The sequence below is a fragment of the Medicago sativa genome, chromosome 3 (genome assembly GCF_051527215.1).
Source record: "Medicago sativa cultivar Bolivia chromosome 3, Bolivia_mono, whole genome shotgun sequence".
In the NCBI taxonomy this organism is placed as follows: domain Eukaryota; kingdom Viridiplantae; phylum Streptophyta; class Magnoliopsida; order Fabales; family Fabaceae; genus Medicago; species Medicago sativa.
Window position 1 is genome coordinate 67,846,752 of NC_140751.1, and position 18,990 is coordinate 67,865,741.

The 18,990-nt window shown below is 32.1% G+C and overlaps 3 long non-coding RNA genes and 1 pseudogene across 4 annotated transcripts; 2 read left to right on the forward strand and 2 right to left on the reverse strand.

The window, feature by feature from the left end:
- The first annotated feature begins 192 nt into the window (after window positions 1-192).
- On the forward strand, window positions 193-3,505 carry LOC146939453 (uncharacterized). Its single transcript, XR_015031656.1, has 2 exons — window positions 193-2,503; window positions 3,119-3,505. It is a non-coding gene; the product is annotated as an uncharacterized LOC146939453 (long non-coding RNA).
- Window positions 3,506-6,016: 2,511 nt separating this feature from the next.
- Window positions 6,017-7,097, reverse strand: LOC146939454 (uncharacterized; annotated as a pseudogene).
- Window positions 7,098-8,758: 1,661 nt separating this feature from the next.
- LOC146939455 (uncharacterized) lies at window positions 8,759-15,410 on the forward strand. Of its 2 annotated transcripts, none has more exons than XR_015031660.1 (6): window positions 8,759-9,539; window positions 9,691-9,868; window positions 10,329-10,435; window positions 11,430-11,551; window positions 13,577-13,677; window positions 15,275-15,410. It is a non-coding gene; the product is annotated as an uncharacterized LOC146939455 (long non-coding RNA). The 2 variants fall into 2 exon arrangements; XR_015031661.1 differs by having other exon boundaries at window positions 8,773-9,539; window positions 9,691-9,763.
- Window positions 14,428-17,455, reverse strand: LOC146939456 (uncharacterized). The gene is made up of 5 exons (XR_015031662.1): window positions 17,316-17,455; window positions 16,968-17,180; window positions 16,453-16,559; window positions 14,989-15,082; window positions 14,428-14,496 (listed from the first exon to the last, which is right to left on the reverse strand). It is a non-coding gene; the product is annotated as an uncharacterized LOC146939456 (long non-coding RNA).
- Between the last annotated feature and the right edge of the window lie 1,535 nt (window positions 17,456-18,990).

Below are 18,990 nucleotides of genomic sequence, written 5' to 3' on the forward strand. Positions count from 1 at the left end.
ATTCTTTCACGTTCCTTCTCTCTTCCTTCTCTCTATCTAGTTGTTTTCTTCTCTCCTCATCCATATCTCTTCATTGTTCTTTCTTTTTCACCCTTCTATATAACTTCTTTCACTTGCATATATATATATATATATATATATATATATATATATATATATATATACACACACACACACACACAAGCCAAAGCCAACCAAATTCACATTTCTCATTTCATTCTTTCATTCTTCTTTCCTCTTCTCTCTCACGTGTCTCTCTCTTTCTCTATTCTTCATCCTTCTCTCTAGTTGTTCTCTTCTTTCTTCATTGTTCTATCTTCTATCTTCTCTCCTTTCTTTATCTCTTCTTCTTCCTATTTCTCTCTCTACAAAACCATAAACCTTCCATCTCTCTTATTTATTCATTCATTCTTCTATGTTCTTTCCTCCCTTATTTCTTCTACTTTGACATCAAAGAAAAATTGTTCAAGGCCCTTGATAAAGGTAATAACGTCTCATGAAAACCTCTACTCTTTCCTTGATTTTGATTTCTATTTCTCACAAAGTGTGTAAAGAATTATAAACCCAAACAAGTCTTACTCTTTCAATATTTGGAATTTGTCAACTAAATTTTAGACCTAAGCTTCTGTGACATATATGGATCTATTCATAGAATTTTAAGAAGAATAGATGATCTTATCTATGCAAATTAAGCCATACTCGATTGATCATTATTCACTTAACCAGGAAAGGTGAAAATTTCATTTCTCTTTTTTTTCCTTGATTCAAAGCCTTGAACGTGTAGTATACAAGCTTTTTAAAAAAAAAAAATTATGTATATAAATCTCTTTTTTTAGTATGTATATAAAACTTTGTGAACCGTAAAACCATTACTTTTGTTTCAAAAGAAAATTAGTCATTTAGTGTTATGGTTTTTAATTAAATTAATGATGTTTGATTTTGAAAAAGATTTTATTTTGTTCAAAATGATTATGCATGTTAAACTGTCTTAATTTTAAAGGGAAAAGGATATAATTATCTTTAATGACTTTAATATTGGTATAATTCCTAGTTGAACTAAAACGGAAAAAGACTTTAATTTAGAATCTCGATTCTACTTTTAACATGTTAATTAATATTAATTAATTTTCAAGATATGGAATAAATCATTTGCAAAATATATTTTTGGACATAAATCTAATCGGGCAAAAATGTTCTTGGTCAATAATTCGAAATGTTCGAAACTGCCATAACAAAAGAAAATTAAATATATGGACATATTGGACTTTGATTTTCTTCAGACCATCACTAACAAAGTTTAACTATATGAACTTAGGGAGATGTTATGCTTTTAGTATTAAGGATGATGAATAATTAAAGGTTATGGATCAATTTTGGTAAGAAAAATTATATTCACTCTTTTCTCTACTTAAATGGCCAAGACTTAATAATCTCTATCATATTATAACCTATATAAATCTATGACGTAGGTGTTGTTGTGTCTTTCAAAATCTTTGTCATTTACTTGTTGGTGTTTAAAACAAACGTCGTGGCTGTCTAAAAATAGTCTCATAAGATTTAGTCATGAACCTTGTTAAGGACACTTAATTTTAGTATTAAAATATACTATAGAATATGCTTAAACTTTTACCACTTTTAGTCTAAAACCAATGAGTTAGTTGATAACTAAATAGAATAGTTATTAGACACTAAATATACTATTGTTTTTATTCTTTTGAATGAAAAGTTTAAAGAAAAAAAATTAGATATATACGCTGAACTGTTCTCAACGTAACGTTTGTAGAAAAAATGGTTAATCTCAATTGATTTAGAAACAATAAAAAAATATATATTCTTTCCTTCAAAAAAAAAAATATATATTCTTGTGGTTGATAATTTGGGTAGCATGCTTAAAGGTTTAACTAGTTTAAAGAAATTTGGAAAACGGTGTAAAAACAAATGAGACTCCGTTGAACTTTCGTAGAAATTTAGAGACAAAGATGTTATGAATCATTAGAATTCAAGACTCGTTAAAATAAGATAACTTTAACTAAAACTAGAAAACTATTTCTTAATCAAAAGTTATTTTAAAGTGTTAGGTTGCTTTAGATAGAAGAAAACTTTTTAAAAGTGTTAACCATTACCTAAAATAAAATAATAATAGATCTTGGCATTATTTTAAATCTTCAAAATCATGCCTTCTCGGGTATAATCTCATCATGTTCTAGTTTCTTATTCGCTCTCTCTCAAGTCTGAGTAGTATTTTATTGCTCCCTCTCTCATATCTGATCATCTCTCTATTTGCTCCGGTTTCTTTTCCCTTCTCTTAAGTGTCAGTGTCATGAATTTTGAGAGAGGAGTAAGGTTTGATTGAAAGTAAAGTGAGATTGTGAGAGTTTGGAGAAGTGAGTAAGAAGAGAAATAAAAGCATTTAATTGGATGGTTATTGGATTATTAAGGGTCTTTCATGACTAAAAGAAATAAAAGGGAAACAACTATTTATTTGGATGAAAAGCTATTCGAGGTAAGGACACCTATCCATTTTTAGATATATTTATATATGATAAATTGTTATGTATAATTGCTCCGTATTTTCATATGTGATTTATGATGCTTAATTTCCAAGGTGAATAAATGATTATATATGTGCAGTCTTTTATGCATGAGATAAATTATTTACATATGCTTATGCTAAAATTGACATGTTGCATATTATTAGAAATTTTTCGCATATAAGGGGAATCGTATGCTCATGCATTTCATAGTAAACGTGGCCACCAGAGAGGAGTCACGAGGTGCACACCGGAGAGGTGGCACGGGGTGCGTTTTAAAACCACCTTATCCCGTAGCGGATCATTGAGTCTGATAGATGAGTAGATACTCATCTCCTTAGTGGCGCGGCCACAACCCTCTGCGGAGCGGTATTAATTCCGGAATCATATGCATAGGCATATAGGCATTGCATTACGAATCGAGTCTTATTAGTTTTAATTAATCTTAATTTCTACTTGTTTCCATAGGTGGGTTGAAATGAGATCTTTAACCCACGTATAATATTTTCTCTGTTTATGCTTCCTGTGTATTTGCTATTTTTGGATTGGTGACCCTTTCAGTGGATATGTGGGCTATACGCCATTAGATTGAGAAGATTCTGAAGGAAGACGAGCTACCACCGTGGAAGATGGTGATTTCACCTTCACAGATGAGCGAACTATTTCGCCTTGGGGGTTTAACTTAGCTTCAGGATAGATAACGTTCACAGGGGATGTACTCGAGACCAGCCACATAGTCGGTAGGGAGCAAGCCTTGAGCTTTAATGTCATTAGTAGGTCTAGTACCCAACTTTATTTATTTTATAACTAAAGATCAGCTTCAGGATTCCTTTTAGTTTTGGGTAACCCTTTTGTTAGAAAATTCTCCCTCTGCGTAGGGATGTACCTATGTCTTGTAAAGTAATCAGTTTTCATATAAAAGCTCTATCACGTTCATTTTGAAAATGAACCTTTATTTTATTTTGTTAATAAAAGTCTATAACTTGTGTGTTTAAAAAAGGTTTAAACTTTATTCTTTTGTTCAAAAAAAAAAAAAAACAGACGCAATCTTTGGTGCTGAAAAATGGGGTGTTACAAGATCAATCTACCAATCAATCTCCTATAAGAAGGAACATAATGATAAGGGGCACTAAAATCTTGATGAAGCTTACATGATGGTTCTGAGGGAGTTGAAACAGGTTTGGATCCCAAATGACCTGAATCAGATAGAAGATCCAGATAATACTTTCTCTGACAAAGTGAAATGCCTTGAGAAGAGTGAGCAACCTCCAAACCAAGAAAATACTTCAGTTGACCCAAATCTTTGATCTTGAAGGATGAATGTAAAATGTTTTTGATGTATTGGAATTCATGCAGAGAAGTGCCATCAATTATCACATCATCAACATACACTAAGAGTACTGTGAAGGAATTGGCAGTTTGTTTAATAAACAATGAATGATCAGAGTTGGATTGTGTATATTGATGTTGAAGAAGAAGGGAAGTGAGTTTTTCATACCACTTTCTGCTTGCTTGTTTAAGACCATAAAGAGATTTCATGAGCTTACAAACTTGATTTGGTTTAGTAGGTGTGACACCTTGAGGCACAATCATGTATACATCTTCCTGTAAATCACCATGAAGGAATGCATTATTCACATCTAGCTGATGAATATGCCAATTTTTGATTGAAGCTAAGGCAATAACAGTTCTCACTGTGGTAAGCTTAGCAACTGGTGAATAGGTGTCAAAATAGTCAAGCCCTTCAATCTGATTATAATCCTTGGCAACCAATCTTGCCTTATATCTCTCAATGGTGACATCTGCTTAATGTTTTATTTTGTATATCCACCTGCATCCTATTGGTTTGATATCAGGTGGTAAATCCACCAGTTTCCAAGTACCAGTATTTTCAAGAGCTATAAGTTCAGTTTGCATAGACTGCTGCCAACAAGTATGTTTGCTTGCTTCATCGTATGTTGTTGGCTCAGTGTGAGAATCAATGGACAAAGAAAAAGCACAATGAGATGGAGATAAAGCATTGTAAGACACTGAATCAGAGAAAGGATACTTGACAGACAAATCAGAAGAAACATGACTGCAGACATAGTCTTGTAAATGGGATGGTGGATGCGAAGTTCTGGATGATTTTCTGATAACAGGTGGTGAATGAGGTGGTGTGGGAGATGATGGTTCATTATATGGAGGTTCAGGGTTAATAATGGGTGTAGGGATGGGAGGTGGAGTAACAGGCAAAGGGTTACTTGCATTGCAAGTATCAGAGGAAAAATAGTCCCAAGTGGTGGTAATGGAGGAGGGATTTGAAGGATATGGTAAAATATGCTCATGATATATGACATGTCTAGAAACATGAATTTCTCTAGAGTGTAAGTCTAAGAGAACTGAACCTTTAAATCCAATAGAATAACCCAAAAAGACAGATTTTCTAGCTCTTGGAGATAATTTTGTTCTTTTTGCTTGGAGAGTGGTAGAATAGCACAATGAACCAAACACTTTGAAGGATTCAAGGTCAGGCAACTTATTATGTAGTAACTGATAGGGAGATTTGTTGTGAAGATTAGGGGAAGTGACTCTATTAATGATGAAAGTAGCATGGAGGAGAGCATAAGACCAATAACAAGAAGGAAGTTTGGATTGATAAAGTAAAGCTCTTCCTACATTGAAGATGTGTTGGTGTTTTCTTTCAACCCTACCATTCTGTTGTGGTGTTTCAACACATGATCTATGATGTAAAATGCCCTTGGAAGCATAAAATGAATTGAGTAAAAATTCAGGCCCATTATCAGTTCTTATGGTTTTGGGGGTGATGTGAAACTGAGTTTCAATGAGACAAATGAAGTTTTTAACATGTTGAGAAACTTCAGACTTTGATTTTAAAAGAACAATCCAAACAAATCTACTGTAATCATCAAGAATAGTAAGAAAATATCTATGATTATGCACAAAAGTGGTGGACAAAGGGCCCCAAATATCAAAGTGTAAAAGCTAAAATTTACTAGTGGCAACAGACAAACTAGAAGGAAAAGGTAATTTTCTTTGTTTGGCAAAATGACATATATCACAAGTGGCATGTGAATCAAAAGTGAGACTTGGATAAAGTTGAGACATGTGAGACAATCTCTTATGAGAGACATGACCTAATCTGAAGTGCCACAAAGTAGAAGAAGGAATAGTAAGATTGGTATTGGTAACAATATTATTGACAGAAACTTTATTGTTTAAGGGACAATTGAAAAAATCTAAATCTAATCTATAAAGACCTTCAAATTGATTACCCAAACCAATCATCTTCTGGGAGTGTAGATCCTGTAAGAAACATTTCTTATCATGAAAATTGGCATGGCAATTCAGAGACTCACAAACTTTAAAGATAGATATCAAGTTTAAATTGAACAGAGAAAACAAGACATTATCAAGATAGAATTGAGGTGAAAAATGAATTGTGCCAGCATATTCAACTAACACAGAGGTACCATTAGGTAAATTCACCGGTTTAGGTAAAATTTTGGATATGAAGTGAACCAATGTGTGGAGGAAACAATGTGTTCATTAGCTCCTGAATCTAAAACCCAAATATCAGATTTAGATGCTATTGAACAAGAAAATATAGAAGATATACCTGACATAGGGGGTGAAATGATATTATTGGCACTAGGGGAGGAAACAGATGATGAAGGAAGCAAGTTTACTTGTTGAAGCAAACTAACAAGCTGATCATATTTCTCTTGAGAAATACCAATATTGAATGAAATTGCAGCAATGCTATTTCCTGGTGGTGCTTCAGTTGTTTCATTACTACTTGAAGCATTAACAGAAGGTGCCTGCTTCTGAAAATTGGGATATCCATGTTTGGCCTAGCAGTAATCAACTGTGTGATTACTTCTTCCACAAAAGCTACAATGTCTAGGAGGCTTTGAACCAGTAGAAATACCTTTACCCCTCCCTTGAGACTTGTTGGGTGGATCAAAATCATTAACTAAGGAAACTAATTCAGTTAATGAAGAAGCTATAGATTGATTATTGCTTTCTTCCTGAATCACCAAAGAGTAAACCTTGTTGATTGATGGAAGAGGATCCATCATCAAAACCTAAGTTTTAATAACAGAAAATTGATCATTAAGTCCAGTAAGAAATTGAATGACTTGATCTTCAAGTTTGAAATTGCGTGCTTCCCTCATAGCAGCACAACGTCAAAGATGTGGACAAGTGCAATGTGGCATAGGCCTATGAGAATTCAATTCCTCCCATAGAGTACGCATTTTAGTAAAGTAATCTAGAACAAATTTAGAACCTTTGCTTCAAATTGTTGATTGTGGATCGAAGAGTAGCTATGCGTATTCTATCAGCTTTGGAAAAACGTTCCTTAAGGTCAAGCCAAGCATCAATGGCGGTTTCATGAAAAACCAAAGTTTGAGCAATTTGAGGTGAAACAGAGTTGATAATCCATGACTGAACAAGATGATTGCATCTTTCCCAAGCATTGCGATTCAAATCATCCTCATCAGGAACTTCCATAGAACCATCAACAAATTTCAATTTGTTCTTCGTGCCAAAAGCTCGAATCATGGAACGACTCCATGCGAGATAATTGGATCCATCCAAGAGCGGTGTAACAAGAACTGAATTCGGACCTTCACTTGGATGTACATAGAAACTGATTCAGTATCGGTTTGATTATTGTTGCGAGACATAGCGAAGAACAGAGCAACAATACGAGACGAGAGAAAATAAATCAAGTTGATTCAAGAAGAAAACAGAAAGAATTCAACGATAAACTGAAGAATCTGAAGAAAAATCAATGGAGATTCATGAAGAATCCATGGCGAAACGAAGAAGATGAAGAAAAGTTGTTGTAACTAACATTGTAACAAACTTTCTTCGTGGAGATGAGAGAGAAAGAAAGGCTCTAGATATCATGTTATGGAAAATATGAAAAGCTAAATCTCATTTCTCATAGAATGAATAAACTGATACAAGGAGTATTTATAGTGATACAATGCTCCTATGTACAAACTAATCACAGTTATTCAACAACTTAAGCATTGTTACTTGCTAATCAAGTTATACCTCTAACTATGTTATTATCATCCTCTTTATTCTCTAATATATTTTACCGTTTCAAAAAATAAAATAAAAAACATGTATACCTAAACTCAATATGAATGACATTTTATATAAAATGAACATATAATAGTGTATGTCAAAAAGCCACAGTAAAGAATAAATATCTTGATCCTTATGAATGAACACAAATTTAAAGTGATGTGTATATGTGTGTCTGTGTCAACATTTCTATGTATATTTATATGTTGAGTGTGGTCAGTGGCGTATCCAGGATTCTGGATCAAGCTAAGGGTGCAAATTTTTAACGTTATTAATAATAATGATAAAAAATGTTATATGAGACTAAACAACTGTTTTACTCAATTTTTTAGTAGAACTTTTAACTTATATTAAATAATTTTTTTAAATAAGCGCATAAAATGTGTATCTTCCATGATTTTTTAAACATATGATAACATTTACCATTCAAAATTTGAAAAAGTGACATCATGAATAATAGATAGTTAGTGATCATAGTCATAGACTTTAGTGTCAAAAGTTGTTTTTTTTTTAGGAAGACTTTAGAGTCAAAAGTAAAAGATAAAAAAGAATAAAAGTAAATACTTCATCCGTTCTTACAATCGTCTTACGTTTTATTCACACAGTTTAAGAAAAATTATAAATATGTTAAAGAATGATGCAATTTACAAAGAGAAATGTATAGTAAAATATAATAATTTGAAATCAGCATAGACAATATTAAATTAAGAGTAGAATTGAAGAAAGAAAAATTATATCACATCGAAAAAGCAAATCAATGTTTATTTTAGAACATTTTTATGTGTTAAAATAAGAAGGAAAAAAAACATATAAATAGATATGCTTTTTTTTAAGAAATTAAAATGAAATGTATTACTAAAAATGAGAGTTTTACCTAGCATAAGGCGTGTCAAAGTAAAACACTCAAGTTTAATACAATAATATAACAAAAAATAAAATAGGAGAAAGAGAGCTAAAACTCAATGTCTAAGGAAAGTGATGGACTAGACCCAGGGCCGGCCCATAGCCCGTCGAGGCTGGGCTACGGCACCGGGCCTCCAATTTTTTGGGGCCCAGAATATTTTTTTTAAATATTTAAGACACTGAAAAATGGTTATATATATATTAAGAGCAAATAACATCATTCCGCTTAGCGTGCTTCAGTGGCGTGGGTAGCTTTTGTTGAGTGAGTGGTCATGTGTTCAAGGTTCAAGTCCCACCAAAGTATAATTTTTTTTTTCAAGTCCCACCAAAGACCCACCAAAGTATAATTTTGTTTTTCAAGTCCCACCAAAGAATAATTCAAGCCCCACCAAAGTATAATTTTTTTTAAAATGACTTTTTTTTTTTTAGGCCCATAATTTTTTTTTTTTGCATCCATTATAAAACTAAAACTGGGCCTATGAATTTGTTAAGACGGCCCTGACTAGACCACCAGTTTAGCACAATATATGTTAATAAAAAAAATTTATGTTACTAATAATGCACTACTATACATATGACATTTTGCAACATTTTTGCAGTGACAATTTAATAAAAGTGTTACACACATTATTTATTTTCATCATTTAAGAGCACCCAGAGAATAAAATGTTGCCCAATATTTCTTCTTGAACAGATAAAAAGAATGTTATCCAACACACTTCGGTAGTAACTCTCGTTCTGTTCTCTCTCTCACACCAAAAAACTCACCAAACAAAATGGATCGGCGGCAACAATCACCACCGTCACGCATCATCCTTATCACACCTCTCAAAAGCAGAGATGAATTCCACAAACAATCAATCGATCGCAGAAGGAGAGCTATTCACCATACGATAGTTCTTTCTCTCTTCACAACCACTTCGATTCTTCGTTCAGTTCACAACGTCGATTCATTAGCTCGATTCATCAACATCCCATTCGTTGCAGAATCTTCATCTTAGGGTTCGTGATTTTGTTCTATTTAATTAAATTTGAGATAAGTGATAATTTGTGTTTTTGTGTTCATGTTGTAATTTGTTGATTTTGTTCTTCTTTATTCATTAATTTGTTTTTGCATATGCTTTTGCTGAATCTTAGTTATCATCAATTTCAGAAACCGCCACCATCGAGCATCAACATTGCAGTAGCATTAATCTTCAGATTGTAGTTACAACGACCAAAAGACAGTACTGTTTCTCTCATTCTCTCTCTCTCTCTCTCTCTCTCTCTCTCTCTCTCTGAGACCCTAACTTGGCGACCCTCCCTTATTCTTCTTCCCTTTTCTTTTCAAGGTATTATTCTGATGCATATAAGGTGTTTGATACTTTGTCTCAATAAAATTTGACCCTAATTTTCAATGGAAGTTTGTCCAGCAATGCTTTGTAATGCTAAAAATTGATTTAAATTAATGTGGCAGTGGTTGATTGGCTTTAATCGTGATTGCACAACCATAAAAAACTTTGATGTCATAACATACACTGTGGTCCATGCCTTCTTTTATGTTTATTATGTAACGTTTGGCTTTTCTCATAGTCGCAACATAAGTCAAGTATAACTAAACTCATGTCATGTTTACAAGATGTTTCCAGTTTCTTTCTATAAGCTCACCAGATATCTTATGTAAATAGCTTATAGCTTATCTGAAAGCAGTTTATTTCTATTCATGCTAATTGTATAGTTATACTACTGTTTTTGGTGATCAGAATTAGGAACCAACTTTAAGGTTAATTGCTATTTTTGACTAATTTAAAGGCACTGACTTCACGGGAATGGTTGAAGCAATCTATCATCACTTGTTTCATCAGAATTACTGATTGGCTTATGTATAAAAAATTATGCCCCACTCTCTAAACTGCCAGGTAATAAATTCGTCCCACCTCATTCTTTTTTATTTCTATGAATTGTTGTTAGTTCCAGCATTAAAATGCAATCTAAGCTCTACATACATGTATTTATCTATTTCCAGATCTAAAATGGACATCTATTAGAAATCATTTAATAGATTTGCAAAAAAAAATATAGATATGTTAACAGGCTATCTAAGGTAGTGGAATTCAACATAGTTGAAGTAGAGGTTGTAGTTGTGGTATTGCCAACTTCATGTTCCATGACTTTGGCATTGGAAAATGTTTCAGTAACATGAAATGTTGCCGCATGTGTAACTGTAAATAAATGTATTATAGGTTTATGATCATTTTCCACAAATATTTGGTTGTCAAATCCGTTCCCAATTCCAACAATCAGGTTCACGTTTCCTCTATTTAATATTGCCTTTTTTAGTTTAGTTTAAAAAATTGATTATATTCTTTAGAAGATGAAGTTAGAAGCATTGCTAATTAAATTGAGCTTGCTGTGTTGTTGTATTAAGTGTTAGATCATTAAAATATGTGAAACTGATTTTTTTTCTTGAAACTTTATTATTATATCTAGTATTCCCCTTTAAACATTCACTACAAGAAATTTTAAGTTGTGCGACACACAGTTTGCAACACTGTTTTGGACTTTTTTTTTTCTTTGTTCTATTGCATGAACTAAACTTTGTACTTCTCGCTTGGTGTTTGGAATTGAGTGAGTTGCAACTAGAAAAAAAATAAAGACTCAGCAGAGAAAAATCAGAAAAGAAAGCTCAAAACACCAACACGACGATTATCATACATCCTCCACAATCATCACCTATGTAATGGAAAAACCCTTGTAATTTCCAATTATACGCTCTATCTGGTCCTATCTAGTCTAACAATGTAACATTAATAAAAAAGAAACATAGTTCTAGAGCATTCAACCACATTGGTTACTTCTGCCACATACTATATGCATTACTGGAATGGATATTCTATGTTTATACTTTTGTAGGCAGTCAATCACTATACATCTACCGCAGTCAGCTAATGAAAACCTTGCAACATCACTGATTTGTGGACGCGCTTGAAACAACTTGGTTTCACACACCCTTTATGACTCTTTTGTCTTCAAAGGTTAGTTTAGTTTCCTTATACCCACTCTGTTTTGCACAATCTTTGATTGATACGCAAATTGTCATAGGTTAACATAACTACCTAATATTATCATGTTATGTTTATTAAAAATTGAAAAATTTATTCTTATTCACATATGCTTTGCTTCTGTTATAGAAAACTGATACATAATTTGTCATAAGTTAACGCATTGTGGTTAACAAAAATTGAAAGGTTTATTCATGTAACCACCTAATTTAGTTATGGTGTTGGTGTTGATGGTTCATTTAATGCTTTGTCTTTTGTTTTTTTTTTGGTTAAAGCTTTGTCTTTATATATACTAAATGAATTTGTGCTGATTTATTGAGCGTTATCTACAAGTGAATGTTATGGCTTCTTATTGTGGGGTAGCTATATGTGAATTTGTGGGGTAACTTCTTATTATGGCTTCTTTGTATCACAATAATTGTCTTATTTAAAAAATGTATTTCAAAATGGATATCATTTTTAATATAATATTCATTATCTTTGTCTAACTACACCTCTGAAACTTATATTATTTGCATTACTTTCGAGTCAATACGTTATACTTTGCATTAATAATGGTGATGAAAATAAACTACGTGAAAAATAATTTGGTGAAATTATCATTATATTTCTTAATTTACTTTTTCTTCATATGTGTGAAAATAAAAATGACTTTTATTGTCTAGGATTTAATTGAGTCTTGCCTCCCTCATATAACTCCAGATTAAGATTCTACCGTGAAGAGTCTATAAAAGGCACTCCATTGCAAGCATAAGAAGAGAAAAATCAAAACAAAGTCTGAGTGTGAGAATTTTGCAAGAGAAAAGAAATACCGGTCAAAAAATTTAGCCAAGTCTTGTTTCTCAGTAAGATTCACGATTCATATTTTTGTTATCTAATCTCTAATACTTTTTCTTTTTGTTTTTCGGGTTGTTTTATCTATATTTTCTTTCGAAAAGACACAATTTCAAATAAAATATCATTTACATATATATGTTTTCATTCTAGAGACAGTACATGATAAAAATAATATAAATGTTGCATTATTATTATTATTATTATTATTATTATTATTATTATTATTATTATTATTATTATTATTATTATTATTATTATTATTATTATTATTATTATTATTATTATTTAGGTTAAGGAAAATAATAAAATCTCATTATTTTCCTTAACCTAAATAATAATAATAATAATAATAATAATAATAATAATAATAATAATAATAATAATAATAATAATACAACTTTTATTTTATTTTTATCATGTACTGTCTCTAGAATGAAAACATATATATGTAAATGATATTTTATTTGAAATTGTGTCTTTTCGAAAGAAAATATAGATAAAACAACCGAAAAAAACCAAAAGAAAAATTAGTAGAGATTAGATAACGAAAAATATGAATCGTGAATCTTAATAAGAAACAAGATTTGGCTAAATTTTCTGACTGGTCTTTCTTTTCTCTTGCAAAATACTCACACGCAGACTTTGTTTTGATTTTGTTCTTCTTATGCTTGCAATGGAGTGCCTTTTATAGACTCTTCATGGTGGACTCTTAATATGGAGTTATATGAGGGAGGAAGACTCAATTAAATTCCGGTCAATAAAAGTCATATTTTTATTTTCACACATATGAAGAAAAAGTAAATTGAGAAATATAATGATAATTTCAACAAATTATTTTTTAAGTAGTTTATTGTCCTCACCATTATTAATGCAAAGTGTAACGTATTGACTCGAAAGTAATGCAAATAATATAAATTTAAAAGGTGTAGTTAGAAAAAGATAATGAATATTATATTAAAAATGATATCTATTTTGAAATACTTTTTGTAAATAAGGCAATTATTGTGATACAAAGAACGTACTTTATTTTTGATTTTATTAAAAATATTATAATATATTAGCGAAAAGACGGACATTCACGTGCCCGTCTTGCCACTCTTTTTATTACGCTAATTTTTGAAAATTATTAACGATGTTTTTTTATTACTTTTTTTTATGAAGCTAAATTATCCCACTCAAGTTGGCACCGGGGAGAATCGAACTGAGACCTCGAGGAGGAGCACACTCCCAGATCCCAAGCCAATACCACCAGACCAACCCAAGTGGGTTTTTTTTTTTATGAAATTTTGATGAAAAGTAAAAATATAAATGATTTTTTCTTTCAAATTATAACAAATCAAACTAACCATAATTATCTATTTCAATGACACCAAAAATATATAAAAATAAATATAATTTAAATTCTTATTTTTTTAATGACACCGACAACAATCTTTCTTATATTAATTTTTAATGACTCCACCAACAATTTTTTTAAAACACAAAAACAATGATTCATTGTCAAATTCTTAATAATATTAATTTTGATATAATATTAAGATCACTATACACAAATTGAAACCAATTCCTAAGGAGAAACTCACGTGGGAGCGGTGGCAAAACATAGTGAAATTTCATTGAGTCAAATTTTCAAACACCTCATATGCAACACAATCATACCTTGCAAGCACCTTGTCAAATTTTCCCGCATATAGACACACAGTAGTTAAAAGCACCAAAAAAAAAAAATATTTTTTTTAAGGAACAATATGCCTTGTAGATTAAGGATCAGATGGAAAAACTGTATAATTATGCTTAGGTCTATGAATTATCTTGTTTCTCATGTTTTTAGAGAGGGTAACCAGTGTGCAGATGGTTTAGCTAATATTGGGCTTTCCATTAATCAATTAACCATATGGACCACAATTCCTCCTACCTTGCAGGTTGTTTATGTTAGAGACAAGTTGGATTGGCCTAACTTTAGATTTGTTTCTTTTTGAGGGGGTTTAGGCCTACCCCCCCCCCCCCCCCCCCCCCCCCCCCCCCCAATTGTTCTTCCTTTGTTTTTTAATATATGGTGGCAGTATCTCAATGTTGTTCCACTTTTTGCCAAAAAAAAGCACCAAAAGTATATTTGTTTTTAGTATCAATTACAAGTAAACACTTAAAAAAATGTAAAAAAAAAATATTTTATTAAGATTCATGCTAGCTGGTAACAAATTCACATATAGCTACCCAACAATAATAAGCCATAACATTCACTTGCAGAAAACGCTCAATACCAAATCAGCACAAATTCATTCAATATATATAAAGACAAAGCATTAGATGAACCATCAACACCAACACCATAACTAAATTAGGTGGTTACATGAATAAACCTTTCAATTTTTTTAACCACAATACGTTAACTTATGACAAATTATGTATCAATTTTCTATCAACAGAAGCAAAACACACGTGAATAAGAATAAATTTTTCAATTTTTAATAAACATAACATGATGATATTGGGTAGTTATGTTAACCTATGACAAATTGTGTATCAATTAAAGATTATGCGAAACAGGGTGGGTATAAGGAAACTAAACTAACCTTTGAAACCAAGTTGTTTCAAGTGCGTCCTCAAATCAGGGATGTTGTAAGGTTTTCATTAGCTGGCTGCAGTAGATGTGTAGTGATTGACTGCCTACAAAAGCATAAACATAGAATATTTATTACAGTAATGAATATTGTATGTGGTAGAAGTAATCAATGTGGTTGAATGCGGATGGTGAAAAGCCAAAATGATTTATAAAATCCCATTTTTATGAATTTAATTGTTTAAAAAATTTGGCAAAATTTCACCAAACTCTCAATCATTTTTGTGGCATTTATGCAGGGAAGCTGGGAGTACTAAGACTGCTTACGTTACCTATTAAAATACACAAGGAGCAGACATAGTCGTGTTCTCAGCGTTATAGTCTTGTATTAAAAAGATTACAAAACATTTCATAAGAATGAGATAATGATACTCCAATTAATAGTATTATTCCTTTCCATTCAAACACCACAAGAAGTTATTATACTAATAAACAACTACACTTGGATTTTATAGCTGATTACATCATTTGAACATAACTCATCAACAGACAGATATAAATGCTCTAGAACTATGTTTCTTTTTATGATTAATGTTACACTTCTAGACTAGCTAGATAGGACCAGATATAGCGTATAATTGAAAATTACAAGTGTTTTTCTATTACATAGGTGATGATTGTGGACGATGTATGAGATCTGTTGTGCAGGTGTATTGAACTTTCTTTTCTGATTTTTCTCTGTTGAGTCTTTATTTTTTTCTAGTTGCAACTCACTCCATTCCAAACACCAAGCAAGAAGTACAAAGTTTAGTTCATGCAATAGAACGAAAAAGAAAAAAAACAATTGCAAAAAAGTGTTGCAAACTTTGTGTCGCAAAACTTAAAATTTCTTGTAGTGAATGTTTCAAGGGGAATACTAGACATGATAATGAAGTTTCAAGAAAAAAAATCAGTTTCACGTAGTCTAATGATCTAATACTGAATACAACAACACACCAAGTTCAATTTAATTAGTAATGCTTCTAACTTCATTTTCCAAAGAACATAATCAATTTTTTAAACTAAAGTAAAAATGGTCAAATGGCAATATTAAATAGAGGAAAGATGAACCTGATTGTTGGAATTGGGAACAGATTTGACAACCAAATATTTATGGAAAATGTTCATGAACCTATAATACATAATATTTATTTACAGTTACACATGTGGCAGCATTTCATGGTACTGAAACATTTTCCAATGCCAAAGTCATGGAACATGAAGTTGGCAATCTCACAACTGCAGCCTCTACCTCAATTATAGTCTGTTAACATAACTATATTTGTTTTGAAAATTTATTAAATGATTTCTATTTGATGTTCATTCTAGAGCTGGAACTAGATAAATACATGTATGTAAAGCTTAGTGTGCATTTTAATGCTGGAACTAACAACAATTCATAGAAATAAAAAAGAATGAGGTGGGACGAATTTAGTACCTGGCAGTTTAGAGAGTGAGGCACAATTTTTTATACACAAGCCAATCAGTAATTCCCATAAAATAGGTGATGATAAATTGCTTCAACCATTCCCGTGAAGTCAGTGCCTTTAAATTAGTCAAAAATAGCAATTAACCTTAAAGTTGGTTCCTAATTATGATCACAAAAAACAATTGTATAACTATACAATTAGCATGAATAGAAATAAACTGCTTTCAGATAAGCTATAAGCTATTTACATAAGATATTTGGAGAGCTTATAGAAATAAACTGAAAACATGTTGTGAACATGTCATGAGTTTAGTTATACTTGACTTATGTTGCTACAATGAGAAAAGCCAAACGTTGCATAATAAACATAAAATAAGGCGTGGGACCACAATGTATGTTGCGGCATCAAGGTTTTTGATGGCTGTGCAATCACGATTAAAACCAATCAACCACTGCCACATTAATATAAGGTCAAATTTTATTGAGACATAGTATCAAACACCTTATATGCAACAGAATAATACCTTGAAAAGAAAAGGGAAGAAAAATAAGGGAGAGTCGCCAAGTTAGGGTCTCAAAGAGACTCCTTCCTCCTTCAAAATAAAAAAGGGGGTCTCAAAGAGAGAGATAGAATGAGAGAAACCGTAGTGTCTTTTGGTCGTTGGAACTACAATCTGAAGGTCGATGCCACTGCAACATTGATGCTCGACGGTGGCGGTTTTCGAAATTGATGATAGCTAAGATTCAGCAAAAGCATATGTAAAAACAAATGAATGAATAAAGAAGAAGAAAATCAACAAATTACAACATGAACATAAAAATACAAATTATCACTTATCGCAAATTTAATTAAATAGAACAAAATCACGAACCCTAAGATGAAGATTTTGAAACGAATGGGATATTGATGAAACGACGTTGTGAACTGAACGAAGAATCGAAGTGGTTGTGAAGAGAGAAAGAACGATCGTGTGGTGAATAGCTCTGTTTCTGCAATCAATTGATTGTTTGTGGAATTCATCTCTACTTTTGAGAGGTGTGACGAGGATGATGTGTGACGATGGTGTTGGTGGCGGCGACGGTGGTGATTGTTGCCACCGATCCATTTTGTTCGATGAGTTTTTTGGTGTGAGAAAGAGAGAGAACGAAGAACGAGAGTTACTACTGAAGTGTGTTGGGTAACATTTTTTTCATCTGTTCCATAGTCACATAATTCGCAATTCGCGTCGGTACGCGGTACGGGTTCGCGGTACGCGACATTACAAGAATTCGGTACGTGTAGGAATATAGAGCTTCGGTACGCTTCGGTTCGTAATACTAATATTACCTAATTAAATATAGTAAGCCATCAATAAATTTTTAAGAAAAATTTTTATTTTTACTAAAATTTTTATACAAAAAATAAATAAAATACTTTACTTAAAAAAATTGAGTTTACGTTTAATTTTTTTTCACAAAGCCATACTTATTATATTGTTTACTTCTGAGTAGCAATTCTCAATTCATTGGGCCAAATTTTGAAAAGCCCAATATAAAGAATGTCTAGTCCAGTAAGAGCCCAGCCAACACACTAACCCTAATTTCTTTATCTTCTTCCTCGTTCCTCTAGACAGCAGCAGCCGCTACCAGTCTCAGTTTCTTCAACTGGCTTTCTTCACTCTTTCTCGTGTTCTTCTCACTTTTAGGCTACAACATCATTCTTCAACTCACAACTATCCCCCTTACTCTCATGACGCTAGTTTCTATGGGTAATCTTGGTTCACGAGTTTTGACGAATTTCTTCACGAATATGAGCGAACCAATATGCAAAAGAACCTCGAATCGGTTCGCGTGAACCAATTCGCGGTTCGCCACTCAACCCGGCAAATTATGTGACTCTGATCTGTTCAAAAAGAAATAGGGTAACATTTTATTCTGTGGGTGCTCTTAAAAGCTGAAAATAAACAATGTGTGTAACACATCCAAAATTCAATCCAAACACCGATCCAATCTGAGCGGTTTTCATAAAATGTTAATCCAAAGACATCCAATATTATTTGGTTTTGTGCAGTTTTCAGTTTTTTGGGATCGGTTTGTGGTTTTAATTTGGATTGGTTTGGATTTGAACATCCCTACTCTCTAGTAGCCTTTTGACAAGTCATGTCATTGATGAACGCTACTTTTATCCTTTGTTATTCCCTCTGAAATCTTATATTGTTAACATGAAATCAAGAATATGGTTCAATCCTCTTTAAACTAGTTGTCACTTCCATTGTCGAGTTCCCAAAAGTGTGGAGGTTGTATTTTCTTTATTTTAGAGGTTTGGTTCTCTTGATTTGTTTCTTTTTGGTTGTTTCTCTAGTTTGGTTCAGTTTGAGTTGGATTCGTTTGGTTTTGGTTAGTAGCTACTTCATTTGTTTGTGAATCACCATTTAATGTTGTTTTTTTGTTGTTTGATGAGTCAAATAGTGCTCATAACTTGTTTGTGAAGCACCATGTTATGGTGTTTATTTTGATTGTTTGGTGAGTCAAGATGGTGTTCTCAATTTGTTTGTGAAACAACCATGT